The following is a 23,464-nucleotide window of genomic DNA, read 5'->3' as shown; positions in this document are numbered from 1 at the left end:
GCCTAGGGACCATCTGCGTATGTCATTGATGGATGCCCCAGCCTGTTATCCTAGTTAGTCAGAAGAGTGTTCACCACCAATTGAGGAGTGGGAGGGAGGTGGATCCCATTTGTGCTCACCTGGAATGGGAGCGTGAGCCACATCTTTATTCCTTTGCGAATAACTTAATCTATTGTCATCCCCGCTGCTCGATGCCTGGGCATATTTCCAGGCATTCAGAGAACTTGCTTCCCTGAAATGGGCCTGAGCTGCCCTTCCCTTCCCTTGCAAAGACCTAGTTGTAGCAGCAGTTCCTCTGCTCTGCAGCAGTTCCTCTACTTCTTGCCGGGTGACATATTTCCAGGCAACTGGCATACCTGCTCACCTGGATTAGGTGCCTGAATTGCCCTTTCCTTCCTGCGGAGAGATATTAGTGCAGTGGCACCCTGTCTGCTCTATGCCCCGGCATGATTCCAACCATTCAGTCCACTATCTTGACTGGATTAGAAGCCTGTGTCATCCCTCTCTCCAGGTCGGAAATCTTGGTGCAGTGGCGCCCTCTTCCCTCCACACTCAGGCATAATTCCAGGCATTCAGCACAGGTGCTTGCTTGGATTAGAATCTGAGCCTCTCCTCCCTTTCTGTGCATAGATTTTGGTGCTGCAGTACCATCTCTGCTCCACACCCAGGCGTACTTCCAAGCATTTAATGTACTCACTTGCCTGGAGGAAAAGCCTGGGCTGACTCTCCCTGTTCATGTGGAGATCTGGATACATTGGAACCCCCTCTGCTCCATGCCCAGACATATATCTGGGCATTTGGAACACTCACTCTTCTAGATTATGAATTCAGGCTGCCCCTCCCTTCCTGGAGAGCCAACTTGGGACAGTGGAGTTATCTCCACTCTACACCTTGGCACTTATCTGGGCACTTGGCAGCTGCCCATCAGATACCCACCTTTTGGAGCTGGTGTTTACACCTGCCATTGGGTGACATGTAGGCAAGCCTGCTTGGCATAGCCCCATTCAGCTTGGTTCCCCACTCCAGGGCTAAGCTGGGAACTGAGACTACTATCCATTTCACAGGACACACCATTGGCTGAGGCAACAGTGAGCTTCCCAAGGTAAACAAAGATCATACATAGGGAGATATGTGTTGGCTGCAGCCAGTTCCAACCCATATTGCCACCTACTGGTGTAGACATCAAGCTGCACAACCAAACAAAAAATCTGACACCAGTGCACAGCACTAGGGAATCAGATAAGCTTCCTGAGACCTCCCCATTCTGACTCTACAGGAGGCAGTGAGCACACTCACATGTCCAGCAAATTGCTACTACAACTAGCATTTGAGAAAGTCACCATACAAAAGATATCTATAACCAAGAAACTTACACAGTCTTTGCCACTAAAGCACCTGGAACCAAAGCCAAAACACTCTACACAACGCATATTATAGCCACACCCTCAAGTGGGAAAATCTTATTCAAATGAAAGCAAATCCAAAAATGAGAAGAGGAGATAGCTAATCAGGTAAGAAGGAACCAGAGAGATAATCCTGGAAGAATGAAAACACAGAGTGTTAAAACATCCCAACAGGATTACATTAACTGCCCAGCAATGGATCCTAATTAAAAGGAAATCTTTGAAATACCAAATAAAGAATTCAAAATGTTGATTTTAAAGAAATTTAATGAGACCCAACAGAAAATTGAAAGCCAATACAAATAAATCACAAAACAATTCAGAATATGAAAGAAGAGAGATATATGGTTTTATAAAACTTCTGAAAAAAAGATGTGTTGACAGAATTACAAAATATAGCTGTAAGCTTTAACAATAGGCTAGTATAAGCAAAATAAAAGATTTTAGAGCTATATGGTAGGTCTTTCAAATTAACCTATTTGAACAAAAATTCAAAAGAAGAGAATTTTAAAAAAAGCTTTTGATAAATATTGGATCATGTAAAGCCTTCAAAACTATGAGTAGTAACTATTCCAGAGAGAAGAGAAAAATTGTAAAATAAAACATAGGGAAAATATATTCTAGGGAATAACTGAGAAAATCTTTTCTGGTCTTGTTAAATTTCTAGACATCCAGATACAATATATTTAAAGAATTCTTGGGAGATACATTGCAAAAAGAAACTCATCAAGGAATATAGTCGTCAGACTATACAAAGTCAACAAGATAGAAAAAAATTCTAAAATGGGCAAGAGAGAAACATCTAATCACCTATGAAGGAAATACCATCAGACTAACAGCAGACATATCAGCAGAAACATTACAAATGAGAAGACATTAGGGTCCCATTTACAGTCTTTTTAAAGAAGAAAAAGTGCAAGCCAAGAATTTTGTATCTTGCTAAACTAAGTTTCCTAAGTGAAGGAGAAATAAAGTTGCTCCAAGTCAAGAAAACACCAAGGGAATTTGTCACCACTAGATCAGTCCTAAAAGAAATGCTCAAACGAGTTAAACATGGAAATGGAAGGGATATACTTGTCATCATAAAAACTTGCAGGTCACATAAAGTAATTACACAATTGAGACTGCAAAGCAAATATGTAATAATTAACATTATGGCAAGAAGAAACCTCTCATATCAATATTAACCTTAAAGGTAAAGGGACTATATGCTCCACTTAAAATATGTCAGTTGGTAGAATGGATAAAAATATAAAAACCTTCAGGAGATCGAGACCATGATGAAACCCCGTCTCTACTAAAAATACAAAAAATTAGCCGGGCGTGGTGGCGGGCACCTGTTGTCCCAGCTACTCGGAGAGGCTGAGGCAGGAAAATGGCTTGAACCTGGGAGGCGGAGCTTGCAGTGAGCCGAGATTGCGCCACTGCACTCCAGCCTGGGTGACAGAGCGAGACTCCATCTGAAAAAAAAAAAAATAAATAAATAAATAAATAAAAACTTCCTAAACATAAGCTGCGTACAAAAAAAACCCGCCTGATATGGTTTGGATTGGTGCCCCCACCAAATCTCATGTAGAATTGTAATCCTCAGTGTCAGAGCGGTGGCCTGGTAGGAGATGATTTGATCATAGGATGGGTTCTCATAAATGGCTTAGCACCACCCACTTGGTACTATTCTCATGATAGTGCGTTCTTGTGAGATTTTGTTGTTTAATACTGTGGCGGCCAGGTGTGGTGACTACGCCAGTAATACCAGCACTTTGGGAGGCCAAGGTGGGCTGATCACGAGGTCAGGAGATTGAGACCATCCTGGCTAACATGGTGAAACCCCATTTAGGATTGTTTTACATAATTCTCTGAAGAATCACCTTGGTAGTTTGATAGGAATTGCATCGAACCTGTAGATTTCTTTGGGCAGTACAATTTAAAGATACTGATTCTTCTGATCCATGACCATGAGATACTTTTTCCACTAGTTTGTGTCACATATGATTTATTTAATCAATGTTTTGTAGTTCTCCTTGTAGAGATCTGTCATTTTCTTGGTTAAATATATTCCTAGGTATGATTTTTAGCAAATTTTAAATAGAGAGAGAGAGAGAGAGAGAGAGAGAAGGTGCTACACACTTTTAAACAACCAGATCTCATGATAACTCACTTACCATGGTGACCAAAGAAGATGGTGCTAAATGATTCATGAGAAACTACTCTCATGATCCCATCACCTCCCAACAGGCCCCACCTCCTGTTGGGGATTGGGGATTACATTTCAACATGAGATCTGGGTGGGGACACAGGATTCAAACCGTATCAGTGATTTACCATATAAAAGAATTAAAAACAAAAACCACAGAATCATCTCAAAAGATTGAGAAAAAAACATTTAATAAAATTTGTCATTTTTTAATGACAAAAATCCTTGCCAAACTAGGAATAGAAAGAACATACATTAAAATAATAAAAGCCATGTATAACAAACCCCCAGCCAACATTAAACAGAATGGGGAAAAGCACTTCCCCTAAGAAATGGAATAAGACAAGGATGCCTACTTTCACCACTGCTATTCAACGTAGTACTGGAAGTTCTAGCTACAGCAATCAAGCAAAAGGAAAAAATGAAAAACATTTAAATTGGAAAAGAGAAAGTCAAATTATCTCTGTCCACTGTTGATATACTCTTATACCTAGTAAACTCTAAAGACTTCTCCAAGAGACTTCTAGATTTGATAAATTACTTCAGTAAATTTTCAGGATATAAAATCAACATACATATATCAGTAGCATTTCTATACACCAATACCAATCAAACTGAGAACCAAAACAAGAATTCAAACCCATTTAAAATTTGCTAAAAATTATACCTAGGAATATATTTAACCAAGAAAATGATAGATCTCTACAAGGAGAACTACAAAACATTGATTAAATAAATCATATATGACATAAATTAATGGAAAAAGTATGTAATGCTCATGGATCAGAAGAATCAGTATCATTAAATTGTACTGCCAAAGCAACCTACAGGTTCAGTGCAATTCCCATCAAACTACCAAGGCGATTCTTCAGAGAATTATGTAAAACAATCCAAAAAATTCATCTGCAAAGAAAAAAAGCCCAAATAGTCAAAGTAATCTTAAGCAAAATGAAAAAAGCTCTAGGCATCACATTACCTGACTTCAAATAATATTATAAGTTTATAGTAACCAAAACAGCACAGTACTGGTATAAAAATAGACACATCAATCAATGGAACAGAATAGAGAACTAGAAATAAAGACACATATCTACAACCATAAGATTTTTGACGAAGTCCATGAAAATATGCACTAGTAAAAGAACATGCCATAAAATAAATGGTGGTGGAAAAAACGGAGACTCACATGCTGAGGAATGAAGCTGGATCCCTATCTTACACCATATACAAACTAACTCAAGATGAATTAAAGATCACATTTCTAGTAGAAAACCTAGGAAAAACTATGGCCATTTCTCTAGGCAAACAATTTACGAATAAGTTCTCAGAAGGACACACAACCAAAACAAAAATAAACAATTGGGATTTAAATAAACTAAACATGCAAAAGAAATAGTCAACAAAGTAAACAGACAACCTATACAGGTGAGAAAATAGTTGCAAACGGTACATCCAACAGAGCATTAATATCCAGAATTTACTAGGAACTCAAACTACTCAACAACAACAACAATAACAAAAAAACAAAAACTTCATTAAAAAGTGGGCAAAGGACATGAACAGACATTTTACAAAGGAAGACATACAAGTGGCCAGAAAACATATTAAAGGATGCTTGACATCACTAATCATCTGAGAAATGCACTTTTTTTTTTTTTTTTTTTTTTTGAGATGGCGTCTTGCTCTGTCACATAGGATGAAGTGGAGTGGCGTGATCTCGGCTCACTGCAAGCTCTGCCTCCTGGGTTCACACCATTCTCTTGCCTCAGCCTCCCGAGTAGCTGGGACTACAGGTGCCTGCCGCCACGCCCGGCTACTTTTTGTATTTTTAGTAGAGACGGGGCTTCACCGCATTAGCCAGGATGGTCTTGATCTCCTGACTTCGTGATCCGCCTGCCTCGGCCTCCCAAAGTGCTGGGATTACAGGCGTGAGCCACCGCGCCCAGCCTAATAATTCTTAAATGTGTTCCTGTAGACAGGTGCTACCTTCTGAGTGGAGACTGATCAAGCTAATACCTCTCTTGAAATTATCAATAGGGTGGCTCCTGTAGTATTGCCCATGCCGGAAGACATTATTTTTCTTGTTTTTCCTACATGATCTTTGTATCCATTCTTTATTCTTAAAGTTTAGTGAATTTTCAAAGTGTACCTTGGTTTTGTTATATATGTTTCTTTTATTTCTTCTTTTTTCTTTTTTTCTCTTTTTGACATTAAGCAAGCTATACCTTCCTTTGGTTCACATGTTCTGCCATTAAGTCAGTCATTACAGATAAGCGTCCTTCAATTATTTAGTGATTGGCTTTCAATCTATATATAAAATCGTGTCACTTTACTCAGAGGTGCTTAAATAACACATGTGTGGTTAATTGCTTGGCAGGAAAACCCCAAATCATTTGCTCTGATGGTTTCAGGGCAGGGATTTATGCCCATTTTCAAACAGTACATGGGCTATTATGGTAGAACTATTGGAACATTCTAATACATGGTTTTGTAATGTTGGAAACTGAGAATACCTTCAAAATAATTATCCCCTTTTCAAAGTACGGTGTTATATATGAAGGGAATAACATTAGAAATCAGTGCTGGAGTATTAAAAAATAGTATTCTAGTCATTTTAAAGCTGAGTACCTTGCTAAGATTAAAATTTCAGTCAAATCTGTGCAACATAATCACAGACCTTTTGCAAGAGTATCATTTGAACTAATCTATTCGCCTTGTCCAAATTAGTCCAATTGTTTATAAGGTATTAAATGCACTACAAAGCCTAACATGTTTGCTATGCTCCATAATCATAGCACCTGTTAAACAGCCTACTGCAGCTGTACTTTTAGCAGATTACAGGCCATTAGGCAAGTTATACAGTACCTTCTTTTTATAACCTAATTTCTCTTCTTTTGCATAGTGACTTTCTGGATCATAAAATGAGAACTTTTTCCCAGCCTTTCACTGATTGAGATGAGGATAGTGGTTTTAAAGTTATTAGGATGCTCAGATACAACTTGCAAATGCTGTGGTAAAATGCAGTAGTAAAATATTTCATTAACTTTTAATTCAATTTAATATTGTTTTCTTCCCCATGGGATTGGATGTCTTTAGATTTCTCATGCTGTTTTTGGAATAGTTTCTTGAAGAAAAGTTAAAAGTAAAACTATAGAGTAAGAAAACACAAAAGCCTATATTAAATTTTTTTTCAGGATCCAAACAGTTGCCAAATGGAAGAAACATTTGGCATCTATTTTATTCCCTCATTAATTTTTTAAGCATTTGCAGGTTGTTTGAATCATCAAAACTCTTCCGTGTATGCAGACACATACACGCAAAATTATCTTTAGAGTAATAAAGAATGTAAAATAGGTAAGGCAATTTATTCACTCATTCCAGATGCAACAGGAACCCAAAGCTTTAGACATTCTGTTTGTTACTTGCAATAAAATGCTGAGAAAATCTAACTTAACTAATGTATGTTCCCTGTTCTCATGAAGCTTACAGTTTCCTGGGGATGACAAAATAAATAAATGAATAAGAAAAACAAATAGCAATGATGTTACATATATGCCCACTCTATAAATGCATATATATATATATATATATATATATATTCATAGCATATCTACACATTATTTAACTATGAAGCAGAAATGTTTGAATATGTGCAAACACACCACAAAAAAAACAAAACAGGAAGGCCACAGTGTGTCATGGCTCATCATAAACCTAAAGAAGTAATATATTTATTGAAATTTATTTTTAAAGAGGTGACATAGGAGTAGGGTATGTGGGGTAGAAAATATAGAATTTTTCTTGGGAGAAGAACCACAGATGCAGAATTTCTGTGGTAAAAGTTGCACAAGGAAGTTGGAAAATTGAGAGAAGATGAGTATAAATGGACCACAGAAACAAGTGGGTAGATTGCACTGGGTGATCCTACAGAGATCCTCCGTGACCAGTTCATTTAGCACTTTGTAATCAGAGTTGGTTTCAGTCTTTATCTCAGGTGCAACGGAAAACCGAAAAGAAAAAAGAAAAAGAAAAAAATAAAACAAGCAGAAATTCTGGAGCTGAAAAATGCAACTGGCATACTAAAATATGCATCAGAGTTGTTTAATAGCAGAATTGATCAAGCAGAAGAAATAGTGAGTTTGAAGACAGGTTATTTGAAAATACATAGTCAGAAAAGACAAGAAAAATAATAATAATTAAAAAATGAAGCATGCCTACAGGATCTAGAAAATAGTCTCAGAAGGGCAAATCTAAGGTTTATTGGGCAGGGTGCGATGGCTCACACCTGTAATCCCAACATTTGGGAGGCTGAGACAGGCAGATCACTTGAGGTCAGGAGTTCGAGACCAGTCTGGCCAAGAGGGTGAAACCCCATCTCTACTAAAAATACAAAAATTAGCCAAGTGTGGTGCGGGCGACTTTAATCCCAGATTCTCAGGAGGCTGAGGCAGGAGAATCACTTGAACCCAGGAGGCGGAAGTTGCATTGAGTCGAGATCACACCACTGCAATCTAGTCTGGGTAACAGAGCGAGACTCTGTCTCAAAAGAAACCCCCAAAAATGAAAAGTGTTATTGGTCTTTGAGATGAGGTAGAGATGGATATGAGTAGAAAGTGTATTCAAAGGGATAATAACATGAACATCCCAAATCCAGAGAGAGAGATCAGTGTCCAAGGAAAAGAAGGTTATACGATATCAAGCAGATTTAACCATAAGAAGACTAACTCGAGGAATTTAATAATCAAACTTTCGAAGTTCAAGGATAAAGAAAGGATCCTAAAAGCAGCAAGATAAATGAAACAAATAACATATAGTGGAGCTTCAATATGTCTGGCAGCAGACTTTTTATTGGAAACTTTATAGGATGGGAGAGAGTGTAATGACATACATAAAGAGCTGGAGGGTGAAAAAAATCTTTTACTGTAGACTAGTGTATACAGTGAAAATATTCTTCAAACACGAAGAAGAAATAAAGGCATTCTGAAACAAACAAAAGCTGAGAAATTTCATTAATACCAAGACCTTTCTACAAGACATGCTAAAAGGAGTACTTGAATCAGCAAGAAAAGTATATTATTAATCAATAAATAATCACCTGAAGGTACAAAACTCACTAGTAACAGTAAGCACACAGAAAAACACAGAATATTATAACACTGAACTGTAGTGTGTAAACTACTCTTATCCTAATTAAAAACACTAAATGATGAAAAAACAAACAAAAAATACAACTTTTCAAGTCATAGTCAACACAGTAAGATATAAATAGAAACAATAAAAGTTAAAAATCAAGGGAACAAAGTTAAGGCATAGATTTTTTTTATTAGTTTTCTTTTTGCTTGTTTATGTATTTGTTAATGCAAATAACGTTATTATCTGTTTAAAATGATCAGTTATAAGATAGTATTTGCAAACTTGATGGTAACCTCAAATCAAAAAACCATACAATAAATACACAAGAAAATGGAAAGCAAGAAACTAAATTATATCAACAGAGAAAAATTACCTTCACTAGAGGAAAGCAGAAAGGAAAGAAACAAAGAAAAGAAGACCACAAAACAACCAGAAAACAGGTGACAAAATGGCAGGAATAAGTCCTTAGATAGCAATAATAACATTAAAGGTAAATGAACCAAACTCTGCAATCAAAAGATATAGACTGGTTGTATGGATTAAAAAACAACATCCATTCATCTGTTGCTTACAAGAAATGCATTTCACCTATAAAGGCACACATAGACTAAAAATAAAGGGACAGAAAAATATGCCATGCCAATGGAAACCAAGAAAGAGCAAGAGTAGCTATACTTATATCAGACAAAATAGATTATAAGACAAAAACTATAAAAAGAGACAAAGAAGATCATTATATATTGATAAAGGGGTAAATTAAGCAAGAGGACGTAACAATTTTAAATATATATGCAACTAACACTGTAGCACTGGATATATAAAGCAAATATTATTAATGCTAAAGAGAGATAGACCACAATACAATAATAGCTGTAGACTTCAAAAGCCTACTTTCAATATTGGACAGATTTACAGACAGAAAACCAACAAAGAAACACTGGACTCAATCTATATTATAAATCAAATGGATCTATTATAATAGATATTTATGGAACATTTCATCCAACAGCTGCAGAACAGAATACACATTCTGTTTCTCAGAACATGAATCATTCTCAAGGACAGACCATATGTTAGGTCACAAAACAATTCTGAAAACATTCAAAAAATTAAAATAATATCAAGAATCTTATCTGGTAACAATGAAATAAAGCTAGAAAATAATAACAAGGGCCGGGCGTGGTGGCTCACGCTTGTAATCCCAGCACTTTGGGAGGCCGAGGCGGGCGGATCACGAGGTCAGGAGATCGAGACCACGGTGAAACCCCGTCTCTACTAAAAATACAAAAAAATTAGCCGGGCGTGGTGGCGGGCGCCTGTAGTCCCAGCTACTCGGAGAGGCTGAGGCAGGAGAATGGTGTGAACCCGGGAGGCGGAGCTTGCAGTGAGCCGAGATTGCGCCACTGCACTCCAGCCTGGGCGAAAGAACGAGACTCCGTCTCAAAAAAAAAAAAAAAAAAAAAGAAAATAATAACAAGAAATTAATGAAATAAAACTAGAAATTAATAACAAGAAATTAATTAATAAAAACTAATTAATCTTGGAAGCTATACATATACATAGAAATTTAAAAATATGTTCCTAAATCATCGGTGGTTCATTGAAGAAATTAAGAAGGGAATTGATACATTTTTTGAAACAAATGGTAATAGAAAAGCAACATACCAAAACCTATGGGATACAGCAAAAGCAGTACTCAGAGGCAAGTTTATAGCCATAAGTGCTACATTAAAAAAGGGAACAGGCTTCAAATAAACAATCTAACATTGTATATTAAATAACTAGAATAGCAAGAACAAACTAAACTCAAAACTAGTAGAAGAAAATAAATAATAAGGATCTAAAAAGAAATTAATGAAAACGAAATGAAAGGAAAAATGCAAAAATAGATATAACAAAAAGTTGTTTTTTTAAAAAAGATAAAATTGACATAACTTTAGCCATAAAAGAGAGAAGGTCTCAGTAAATAAAATGATAAATTAAAAAGGAGACCCTGTGATGCAAGGCTGGTTCAACATATGCAAATCAATAAATGTAATCCAGCATATAAACAGAACCAAAGACAAAAACCACATGATTATCTCAATAGATGCAGAAAAGGCCTTTGACAAAATTCAACAGCCCTTCATGCTAAAAACTCTCAATAAATTAGGTATTGATGGGACGTATCTCAAAATAATAAGACCTATTTATGACAGACCCACAGCCAATATCATACTGAATGGGCAAAAACTGGAAGCATTCCCTTTGAAAACTAGCACAAGGCAGGGATGCCCACTCTCATCACTCCTATTCAACATAGTGTTGGAAGTTCTGGCCAGGGCAATCAGGCAGGAGAAGGAAATAAAGGGTATTCAATTAGGAAAAGAGGAAGTCAAATTGTCCCTGTTTGCAGATGACATGATTGTATATTTAGAAAACCCCGTTGTCTCAGCCCAAAATCTCCTTAAGCTGATAAGCAACTTCAGCAGTCTCAGGATACAAAATCAATGTGCAAAAATCACAAGCATTCTTATACACCAATAACAGACAAACAGAGAGCCAAATCATGAGTGAACTCCCATTCACAATTGCTTCAAAGAGAACAAAATACCTAGGAATCCAACTTACAAGGGATGTGAAGGACCTCTTCAAGGAGAACTACAAACCACTGCTCAACGAAATAAAAGAGGTCACAAACAAATGGAAGAACATTCCATGCTCATGGGTTGGAAGAATCAATATCATGAAAATGGTCATACTGCCCAAGGTAATTTATAGATTCAATGCCATCCCCATCAAGCTACCAATGACTTTCTTCACAGAATTGGAAACTACTACTTTGAAGTTCATATGGAACCAAAAAAAAGCCTGCACCTTTTCACGTAACTGTTAGACATTTGTATGTCTTCTTTGAAAAAATATCTATTCATGTCCTTTCCTATTTGTTGTTGTTACTTGCTATTCATGTCTATGAATTTATTTGGTCTGGATATGAACCCGTTAACATATATATGATTTACATTTTTTTCTCATTCCAAAGGTTGCCTTTTCATTTTAATGATTATTTCCTGTGCTGCGAAGAAGCTTTTTAGTTTAATATGCCTCACTTTTTTGTTTTTGCTTTCATTGCCAATACTTTTGTGTCACTTCCAAAAAATCATTGGCACCACCAAAGTCAACTTTATCCTCTTTTTCTAAGTATTTTATGGTTTCAGGTCTTATATTTAAGTCTTTAATTAATTTCAATATAATTTTTGTAAGGTAAGTGTCTAATGTCATTCTTCTGGATGTGCACATTCAGGTTTTTCAACATCATTTAAAGATGAGTATACGTTACTGTTTGTGTGTTCTTAGAGATCTTGCCAAAAATTAGTTGGCCATATGCGCCTGGGTTAATTTCTGGGCTCTCTAATCTGTTTTATTTGTCTATGTGTCTCTCTTTATGCCAGGTCCATACTGTTTTGATTACTGTAGCTTTGCTATAGCTTTGTAATATGAAATTACGAGAGATGTAATGCCTCCAGTTTTGTTCATTTTACTCGAGATTGCTTTTTGCTATTTGAGGTCTTTTGTGGTTCCATACAATTTTACAATTGATTTTTTTCTGTCTCTGTGAAAAATGACATGGGAATATTGGTAAGGATTGCATTGAATCTATAGATTACTATAAGGGTATAGACATTTTAACAATATTAATTTTTTGATTCTGAGATTATTGGGTATTATTTTTTCATTTATTTGTGGTCTTCAGTTTCTTTCATGAATGTCTTTTAGTTAATGCACAGATTAACTAATGAACCGATCTTTCTGTTACTCGGCTAATTTATTACTGAGTATGTAATTTATTACTAAGTATGGAATTGTTTCTTATTATAAATGGAACTGTTTCCTCAATTTCCTTTTTAGGTAGTTTGTTGTTAGTATATGGAAAAGCAGCTAATATTTTTATGTTGATTTTGTATCCTGTAACATTACTAAACTAGATTATTAGTTGTATTAGATTTTGGTACAGTCTTTAGGGTTTTCTGTATGTAAGATCATGTCATCTGCAATCAGAAACAATTTAACTTCTTCCATTCTGCTTTGGATGCAATTTTTTTCTTGTCTAATTACTCTGTCTAGGACTTCCAGTATTATGTTTAATAGACGTGGTAAGATTGGGCACCTTTGTCTATTTCCTAATCTCAGGGAAAAAGTTTTCATCTTTACACCATTGATTATGATGTTATTTGTATGCTTTTTATATACGGCTCTTATTTTGTTGAGGGCTATTCTCTTGATACCTAATCACCAAATGATGTTGAATATTGTCAATTTTTTTTTTTGCATGTATTGAGAAGATCATATGGCATTCATTATTCTGATAAGGTGGCTTATTATGTTATTGTTTTGCATATGTTGACACATATCATTTAATCATGGTGAATAGTCCTTCCAATGTGCTGTTTAATTTGGTTTACTAGTATTTTGTTAAGGATATTTTATATATGTGTTTGTCAGGGATATTGGTCTGCAATTTTAATTTTTTGTAGTGTCCTTGTATGGCTTTGGTACAAGGCTAATTCTGGCCTTGTAAAATGAGTTTGGACGTATTCCATCCTCTTCAATTTATTGGAAGACTTTGAGAAGGATTGGTATTAATTCCTATTTAAATTTTGATAAAATTCATCTATGAAATCTGGTCCTAGGTTTATCTTTATTGGGTGTTTTTTTTATTCTGTTTCAATCCCATTATTCCTTATTCGTCTATTCAGATATTCTATTTCTTTATGGTTTAGTCTTGGTAGGCTGTATGTTTTTAGGAATTTATTCATTTCCTCTAGATTATTCAACTTGCTGGTGTATAATTGTTCATCTGTCGTCTCTTATTGTTCATCTCAGTCTCTTATAATTGTTCATCTGTTCATCTGTAGTCTCTTTGTATTTCTGTGGTATCGGTTGTAATGTTATTTACATTACAATTTTATTATTTATGTCCTCTGGTGTTTTTTTTGTTTGTTTAGCTAAAAGTTTGTCAGTTTTGTTTATCTTTTCAAACCAACTGTTAGTTTTATTGATATTTTAAAATTGTCTTTCTAGTCTCTATTCCATTTATTTCTGATCTGATTCTCATTATCTTCTTTCTTAAGCTGACTTAGAATTTAGTTTGTTCCTCTTTTTCTAGTTTCTTGAAACATAAATTTAGATTTTTCATTTAATATTTTTTTCTAATGTATTTATTGCTAAAAATTTCTCTTGCAGAACTAACTCTTTTTAATAATTTAAGCAGGAGTTTTGGTGTGTTGTATTTCTGTTTTCATATTTCTCAAGATACTTTTTGATTCTCTTTTGATTGATCCACTGGTTGTTCAGAATGCAGTATTTAATTTCCACATATTCAGAATTTTTCAATTTTCTTTCTGTTATTGATTTCCATTCATTTACCATTATAGTTGGAAAGGACACTTGATATTACATTATTCCAATCTTTTAAAATGTGTTGGAATTTTTTTTTATCTAACACATGATCTATTTTGGAGAATATTCTATGTGAGCTTGAGAATTTGTATTCTGCTACTGTTGATTAGGATGTCCTGTACAAGTCTGTTAGGTTCATTTGGTCAGTAGTGTTATTTAAGCCTGCTGTCTCCTTATTGATTTTATGTTTGGATTATTATCCACTGTTGAAAGTGGGGTTTTAAAGTCTACTATTATTATTGTATTGCTGTTTATTTCTTGGTTCAGTTCTTTTAATAATTGCTTTATATAGTTAGGTGTTCTCATGTTGGATGCATATATATTTGCAATTCTTATACCTTCTTGATGAACTAAGCCCTTTGTCATTATTTATGACTTTATTAGTCTCTTGTGACGGATTTTGACTGAAAGACTGTTTTGTCAAATATAAGTATAGCCACACCTTCTTAATTTTTGTTACCATTTGCTTGGAATATCTCTATCTCTTCACTTTCGGCTTAAGTGTGTCATTAAAGATGAAGGAAGTCTTTTCTAGGTAGCATATTGTTACATGTTGGCTTTCTATGCATTCAGACACTGTGTCTTTGACAGGATAATTTAAATTTACATTTAAAGAAATATTGATAGGTAAGAACACACCATTGCCTTTTTAAGAATTCTTTTCAGTTTTGTTATTCATTTGTTCCTTCCTTCATGCCTTGCTATCTTCCTATGTAATTAGTTGATTTATTTTAATGGTAAGCTTTGATTTCTTCTCTATATCTTTTGTGTATTTGCTGGGGATTATTTCTTCGTGGTTGCCATGAACCTTACATAAAATATCTTAGAGTTATAAGAGTCCATGTTCAATTGATAACAACCTAACTTCAGTTGCATGCAAAATTCCTACACTTCTACTTCCCTTATCACCACACAGTAAATTATTGATGTTACACTTTACGTGCTTATATGTTACATATGCATTAAAATTATTGTAGCTATCATAATTTCAAAATACTGGTTTCTTTCAACTTTTATACTAGAGTTAAAAGTGATTTACACATCACTATTCAGTATTAGAATACTCTGAATTTACTATATATTTACATTTACCAGTGAATTTTATACTTTCATGTGAATCTTTTTTTTTTCTTCTCTATGTCATTTCTTTGGAACTTGAAGAACTCCCTCTAGTATTTCTTGTAAAGCAGGTCTAGTAGTAATAAACTTTCAGCTTTTATCTGCTGAGAACTTTATATATAGACTATGGACTACAGTTGTATATGACAATTCTCTTTTCTCTTGCTGCTTTCAAAATTATCTCTTTGACTTTGGCTTTTGACAATTTGATTATAATGTGTCTCAGGACAATCTATTTTGCGTTGATCTTGCTTGTGTGAACTTTTAAGCTTCCTGAATCTAGATGTCTATATCTTTCTCAAGATTGAGAACTTTTCAGCCATTATTTCTTTAAATAAGCTTCTCATTTTTTTTTCCCCTCTCCATTCTCAGCTTGGGACTTCCACAATGTATATATGATTTGTTGGATGATTCCCTATAAGTCCCACATAGTTAATTCACTCTTATTTATTACCTTTTTACTTTTTTTCTTAACGGGCTAATTTCTAATAATCGGACATCAAGTTCACTGATTTTTTTCTTTTGTCTGACCGATTATGCTGTTTAAGCTCTCAGTTAAAATTTTTCAATTCTTTGTATTATTCAGCTCCAGATTTTCTGTTCCATTATTTGTTATAGTCTCGACATCTTTAATAAGCTTCTCTTTCTTTATGTGTTGTTTTTCTGATTGTGATTAGTTGTCTGTATGTCCTCTCTCTTGCATCCCTTTGAGCTCTGTAAGAGAATTATGAATTTGTAGACCTCTATTTCTTTGTGGTGGCTACAGGAGCTTTAATAGTTTCCTTCCATGGTGTTGCATTTGCCTGCTTCTTCAAAATATATCTAGACTTGTGTTGGTGTCCGTACATTTGAAGGAGAAAATACTTTATCTTTACAGAATAGCTTCAACAGGTAAAAGCCTCCCCCTGTGGGCACCTGGGCTTATCAGATTGCCTCTGAAATTGCAGTTGTGCTCAGATGGAGCCAGGTTATATGATTGCTGCTGTGTCTGCAGTGGGGTCCATGTGGTAAGTCTGCCACCAGGGACTAAGGCAAATGTCACTTGCTTGGTCCCTGGGTGGACAGGATACCTTCAGAACCTTGGTTAGTCAGCTTAGTGCTGGACAAAAGTCTGCTTCAGAGACAGCAGTTCAGCCTGAAGATGGCAGGCTTATTACCAGGTACATGAAAGAGTGTGGCTTTAATCAAGTCATTGGATGGATTCCTGGGAGAAAAGGCCTGGACTGAGACCATGGCTAAGAGGGTCTGAAACCAGGTAACAGGGATTCTTCAATGTCCACAGCCATCACCAAGCCCTGCAGGCCTACCCCTAGGTATATGGAATATCTGGTTCATTGGAGGGCATAACTTCCTTCAGACTACGACTGAGCAAGACTGGAGCCAGGTTATACAGCTGCTTCGGGTTCCATAGTTGAACCAAGATTAGTGGCCCTGCCTTTGGGAATGTGGAGGAGTTAGTCTCCCACTGGGTCTTTGGGTGGTGAAGACTACTCTGGACCATGGCTGAGAAGGGGCTGGAGTCAAGTTACAAAGCCACTTCTGAGTCCACAGGCAGGACCAATGTCTAAGTGGGCCTGTTACCTGAGATACAGGCAGTCATTGCTCCTCCTTGGTGCCTTAGCTGATGGTGCTGGTGGTAGGGCAGAGGCCAAATGGGGTTGTGGCTGAGTCCACAGAAAGATGGACTGTTTCTACATCCCAAGTCAGGATTATGATTGGTGGACCTGCCCTCTGCGTAATGTCCCGAATTCTCAAAACACCCTTCCTCAGTTTTAGGTAGCACTGGGTTTTGCAACCCCCTACCTGGATCTCAAAGCTCCAACTAAAGCAATTTTGTTTGTAAATTGCTGCCAAGTTACTATTGCTATGGAGAAATACAAGTGGGGGTTGTGCTATTCTGTCATCTTACTCTACATTCACTGCATTTTATGTCATAGCCTCGTAGAACAAGGGGGATTTCAAATTTAATTTGTTCCATGTCTTTTACTTTACACTCTATAGATGAGGAAAACAAAGCTCTAAAAGTATAGAGGGATTTTACCAACATGAGATAATAATTTAGTAATAATATAATAGACCTTCTAATTACTAACCTAGCGGTCTTTCCAGTGTGGACAATGTTACTTCGAATATTTCAGTGATGTGGCATTTTTCTGCTTTACCAAAGACCTTCTCTGGATTTCCCTAATCTGACCAATAAACCAAAGGGCATTTCTTCCTTCGAGGTAGTCAATGCTAAAGAGAAAATATTGCACCTAAATTACTAGTTTCAAGGGAAATAATTTTCATGGAAAACAAAAAGAGGGATGGAGTGGAGGAGAATAGCAATTTTGTACACAAGTCCACACTTAATATCATTAATATGTTCTTGGAAACTGCAGCTTTAAGTAAAAACAAAGTATAGCAGGTTCTTGAATAACATCATTTCCTTAAACATTGTTTCATTATAAAATTGAGCATAAAAATTGGTTTTGTTATATGTAGCTTCATATAAAGTCTCTCTTCATGTAACAAGATCTGCAGAGAGGGGGAATGGAATACAAGTTTAACAAAAGCACAACATTTTCAGCAGTTGTTTGGACTCTTTGATCATTAAGCTCTCAGAATGAATGCAAGAAAAGAGTACAGGAAAGAAAAAAAAAGGAGTTTCCCTTATGAAGCTTGTGGACATTGATGAATAGGAAAAATAGGCATTTGGTTTCCCAACACTTTTTTTGGTGTAAGCATTTAGTAGATGCTACCTATGTCACCAGACTTGGGAAGAACAGTTCAAGTGGTGGTATGGTCGGCCTTTGCATACAAAGTACCCCTGCCATTCCTGCAGTACATATGTGATGGGGCAGATTTCCCCCAGGTTTCCCATGATTTCAGCTTGGGGTATGTGTTGAGAATGGTGGTTAACAGGCTTGCCACAAGGTGTAGTATAGAATAAAGGGATGAACATTAGAGAAAGACCTTGTGATTGTCACCAGCTGGGGGGTGAAAAAAAGGAGCAGCTGAATTTCTCAGGAGTTCTCAATACTAAGGGAAATAAGTAGGAATAAACATGTGCCTAAAGCAGCCATCGTTTTAGACCAGGTCAGACCTCAAAAGACATGAATGTATTTAATTTCACTGATAGCCATTCTTCCTCACATTACTACTTCCAGAGAATTGAAAGTATGGTAGAGAAGCTGAAAAAAAAAGAAAAAACAAAACTGAAACACATTTAATATGCTTCAGTTAGGATATGTAATATGTACTTGGTTTAGCATAATTAATAATGAATTTGTAAAAAAACACTAGTTTTTACTAAATAGTCCTATTAAAAAAAGTCACGAGGAAATCACCTGCTAAAAGAATATTCTTTCACCCTTGAAATACGTGTGTTTCTAAAAGTAGAACTCATTATTCAGTTATTCAAAGCATGGATTGTAAGATCTAGTGGATTAGTGAACTGAGTTAATTCACTAAACAATGTAAGAGGTTAAAACTGGGAGCTAGCAAAGTCAAGCCTTCTAGTAAAAAATACCTTAGTCACTTCAAGACTGCAGATAGGCCACAACTTTCTGGCCTCATATGAAAAATCAATAGCTTTTCCATCACATAAAAATTAAGTATGTTAATAAAAATTTAGTAAAATTTCATAGAAGTCAAATTTTGGATTAAAAATTCAGGTTACAAATTCAAAATTGTGAAAATCTGAAAATGTATTAAAATGAGTTTTATTCTTTCCTAATTCCAATCTAAAGAGTTATGAGGCATTATTAGTAATTTTTAAAAATTATAAAATTATATTTTATAATTCACACATTTATTAAAATGATATTTATTTTTCTATATCTACATACATTCATTCTATTTATCTTTGGCAACTCAAAATTATCACTTAAAAATTCAATATTTGTTTTACTGTATCACCTTGTTTCTTACCCATAGTATCTTTTCTTATTTCTATTAAAGGCATCTCCAGCCACCCAGTGTTCGAAACTGAAAATTTTGTATTTGTCGCTGAGTCCTCACACTCTTACACTCCTGCTATTCAGCTGGCATTTACATCTTACTGATTTTTAACTCAAAGTTTTTTTTTAATCTAGCTTTTCTTTTTCTGATTTAATGAAATTGCTTTCTCTCCTTTATCTCCCACTTGGGCTATTATATCTCTTCACTGGTTTCTGGTACTAGGCTCTCCCTACTCCAGTATATCTTCTGTTGTCTTGTTTTCAATTTCCTCATTGTGCTTCTCTTACTTTCTAGCTAAAAACCCTTTGTACGGCTACAGAAAAAAATCCAAACTGACTAAACAGACATTAAAAAACTAACAAATTTTACCTTAAATTACCATTTTAGGTTCATCTTCAAGTTCCTCTTCAATTTTCATTATTAATTCACTCAACAGTTCTTTTCTAGGTCAAACACTTTCTTGACATTCTACCTGTTGTCATTACTTGAAACGCACTTTCCACTCATTCTTTGGTCCCCAATTTAATGCAAATCTTTCCGTATTTCCCAAGAGAAGAAATGTAGAGATGGTTAATCTTCCTATCCACCATTCCCTATTTACAATCTCATTTCACTCTGCACATTTTATTGTAATATTAATTTAAAGTTTCTGTTTTCACTAGATGACTATGAGATCAATGTTCAAGCCAAATTTTCTAATTTTTTGTTTAGCACGTAACAGAGATCCTGGAGATCGGTAGATGCTAAATAGATTGCTTTAATGAATAAAGGGTTTATTTAAATGAGAATATTAAATGAAAAACTTTGATAGTTATGCATGTTTAAAATATTTGCCTTCAGAAGAATAAATAAAAGAAGTGGCAAAAACATCAAAATATTGAATTAAAAATTATGTTCTTTGGAAAATATTTTATATAACACATTAGAAAATATATCATTTCAATAAAAATAACTCAGTTTATCTGAAATATAAATGACAAGAGTTTATCAAAAGTTGCTCTTGATACAGAAAATAAAGTGTAAAATAATTTTATACATGGGCAGCTTAAATGCATAATATTAATGTTTTCTTTATGTTACAAATGTTCAGTTTGTCCAGTTCCTCAGGCTTACACATCTGTCTGGTTCTGATGGAATTGCTTAGATTCTTTTATTGATAGATATAAATAGCAGCAGCAAATGCTGAAATTCCCTATTATTTGTTGGAGATTTACTTTTTGCAGGAGATAAAGACTTCTTTTATCCAAAGATACTGTAATGAATGAATTATTTTATTAAGCAATATCACTTTTTATTCTTTTTGTTAGATAAGACTTTGATTTCCTTGTGTTATTTACAGCTTAATAGGTTTAAGGAGTAAATATTATAGTTTATTTCTAGCTTTTAGAAGACAACAGATTTCATAAGTGTAGAAACCCTTGAGAAGCACAGTGTTCAAAATGCTTTATGTTATCTCAATAATTATTTATATACTATTTTTGAAGCACATAATAATAAATAAAAAGTTTCTACATGCTTAAATTTTTCTTGGTACTTTGTTATCAGTAAGAAATATCACAACCCACACTTTAACAACATACATCAAGGTTCTTTCATATTTCATTCATCTGTTCAAACCTGTAAATTTTTTCTGAGTTGTAACTCCAGCCTCATGCCAACTACCAATTATCACTTTAAAGGGTTACTATGGCTGATTCCAGTTGTTCATGATCTTAGTGTACAACCACTTGTCCCCGTTTCTTTGTGTCACATTGATCATGCTCTCATATGTCTTTGGTTTCTTACATCCTTACTCATTCAGTTTCTTTTGGTCCAAGTCCATTTACATGAATTCAACAGAACTCAATCCAGAATCTTAATAATTCAGTAACTATCTGAATTAGATTAACAGTATCCTAACCAAACCACTCTTACATAGTAAGGTAAGCAATATGTACTTTCACAAAAAATATTTAAAACATTAAAGAGGTCAAATTGCCTTCAATCCCTCTCAGACCCTGGAAAATATCATTCACATTAAAACAAATTAAATTTTTTTCATTTTATTTTTTTCAATAAGTGGGTCATCTAAGCATCTTTATAAGGGGAAATTTATTTGACTTGTTAAAAATATATTTTATTTTTTAAAGTATTTTGTAAGTCATCAGATGTTTAACAGTTATTCTAAGAGAATGATTTTTATTTAGACAAATTTGTAAATTCATTTTTATTAATTAACATTAATATTTACATTGAAATTATTCATCAATTTTGATTTTTCTTATTTTTGTTCAACAATTTTATACAGTTTATAGGCACTTTTAATTGTTCATAATAAAAATTATAGTAATGTTTTAAAATATATTTTGAACAATAATAGTACAGTTTCTTGTACCTAGGTGCTGTGAGCTAAATTGTGTCCCTCAAAATGTGTATGTTGAAGCCCTAAACCCCAGTACCTCAGTGTACTTGGATGGAGATGGGCCTTTAACGAGGGGATTAAAAATAAGGTCCTTAGAATGGGCTTAGATCCAATCTGACTGGCTTTTGTATACAAAGAGGAAGTGAGAACACACAAGGAGATACCAAAGATAAAGAACAGGATAATCTGCAAGCTAAGCAAAGAAGCCCCAAGAGAAACAAAACCTGGCAACACCCTGATTTGGATGTCTAGCCTCCAAACCTGTAAGGAATTAAATTTCTCTTGTTTAAGCCACCAGTCTGTGGTATGTTGTTAAGGCAGCCCTAGCAAAATAATGCAATAGATTTTTTTTTTTTTTTTGGTGTGAAGGTTATTACTCTTTTTCAGAATATTTGTTTTCATAGGAGATAGTATATGAAAGCATAGGCTTTGTTTACAAACAAATATAGGTAAAAATCTCAACACAGCTACTTAATTGCCTGATTTACTAAGACTCACTGAACTTCGATGAGCCCATTTATACATAGGAATAATTTCAGCCATATAAAAGGGTATCTGAATATTAAATATGTTTCATATAGTAAGATAATTGAAATCATTACTTCACTGTTCATTTTCATACTGGAAAACTGTTTACTTTGGGAAAATTTCTGTTCTCCTTAACCAAAATATTTACCTGCTATTTAAAAGTTATTTTTAAGAGATTAGCTTTTTGTTTTATTTTCTCTTGCTGATCTTCTTGAATAGGTCTCATATATTAAAGGTTACCCTTTTAAAGCCCAGTACTCTAGATTAGCAATGATTATTAATACACTCTAAATGACACAATACAAAGTTACAATAAATAACATCAATTACGTGGTAACTTATGTGTTGTTTATTTTTCAAAACTGGTATAACTCGCTGAAGTGCAAAATTAATCCTTTAATATTTCATCTGTGCTGTTCTATTTAAATTTAAATTAACAACATTAAATTAAAATTTTAGTTCCTTAGTCATGCTAGCCACTATTCTTATTTTTTTTCTTTCTTTTTTTGAGATGGAGTCTCGCTCTGTCACCCAGGCTGGAGTGCAGTGGCGTGATCTCCACTCACTGCAAGCTCCGCCTCCTGGGTTCATGCCATTCTCCTGCCTCAGCCTCCTGAGCAGCTGGGACTACAGGCACCCGCCACCACACCTGGCTAATTTTTTGTGTTTTTAGTAGAGACAGGGTTTCACTGTGTTAGCCAGGATGGTCTCGATCTCCTGACCTCGTGATCCGCCCGCCTCGGCCTCCCAAAGTGCTGGGATTACAGGCGTGAGCCACCGCGCCCGGCCTAGCCACTATTCTTTTACCTAGTTGCCACATATGGCTAGCAGCTAAAATATTGATTACTGCAGATGCAGAACATGTCCATCATCTCAGAAAGGTTTATCAAATCGTGCTGTCAGTCGTCAATAACCACAATGAGCATACAAAACAAAGTTGAAATAATTTAATAAGGAAATCAAGAGATTTAAATTCCATTATTGCACTCAATCCTCAAAATGAATTTAAACTATTCATAAAATAACATCCAGCTTAATTTTGAGAATATGAAATGTACACACTTCTCTGTATAAATAAGTATTACAAAGTAAAGATTACTTTTTTATACTAAAATTAAAATATGTCATTAAACTTGACTTAATTTCCTTTTTGATAATCATTGAAATAGAGAATTAAATGATGTTTATTAAAACTCCCTCTGGCACTCGATACTTCAAAATGTGTTTAGCCTGATCGGATATCAAAGAAGAAAAAGAAAACAAATAGTTGAAAGAACATTCATATTAATTTATCTTATTAAAATG

This window comes from Hylobates moloch, unplaced genomic scaffold, assembly GCF_009828535.3.
Source record: "Hylobates moloch isolate HMO894 unplaced genomic scaffold, HMol_V3 SCAFFOLD_1, whole genome shotgun sequence".
Classification (NCBI taxonomy): Eukaryota; Metazoa; Chordata; class Mammalia; order Primates; family Hylobatidae; genus Hylobates; species Hylobates moloch.
This window is presented reverse-complemented; position numbering follows the sequence as displayed.